Source organism: Penaeus monodon, chromosome 32, assembly GCF_015228065.2.
Source record: "Penaeus monodon isolate SGIC_2016 chromosome 32, NSTDA_Pmon_1, whole genome shotgun sequence".
Taxonomy (NCBI): Eukaryota; Metazoa; Arthropoda; class Malacostraca; order Decapoda; family Penaeidae; genus Penaeus; species Penaeus monodon.
In genome coordinates this window covers 9,994,946-9,995,261 of record NC_051417.1, presented here as the reverse complement: position 1 = coordinate 9,995,261, position 316 = coordinate 9,994,946, and positions in this window count along the sequence as shown.

Below are 316 nucleotides of genomic sequence, written 5' to 3'. Positions count from 1 at the left end.
TACACAGCAACGGAGAAACGTATCAGAAGCCTAGCCCCAAGGAACGACATTTCCCCCTCGACCGGCTGACCATGAACAAATCAAGCCGGCAAGCCACCCCAGCCTGTGACAAGTGCTCCCGCAAGACCCAATTAATAAGCCAGGTGTCCGGGCGTGCAAGAACCATAGGAATCCAAGTGTCGCTACTTGCTGAACCAGGGAGCCGGTTCGCCCCTTCCTGGCTCGGGGTTTGGGTCATCTTTTTGCAGTTGCATAGTGTAGACGGGCGAGTAGAGCCGCGCTTGAAATTATTCCATAAGGAAATCACAAACGCACA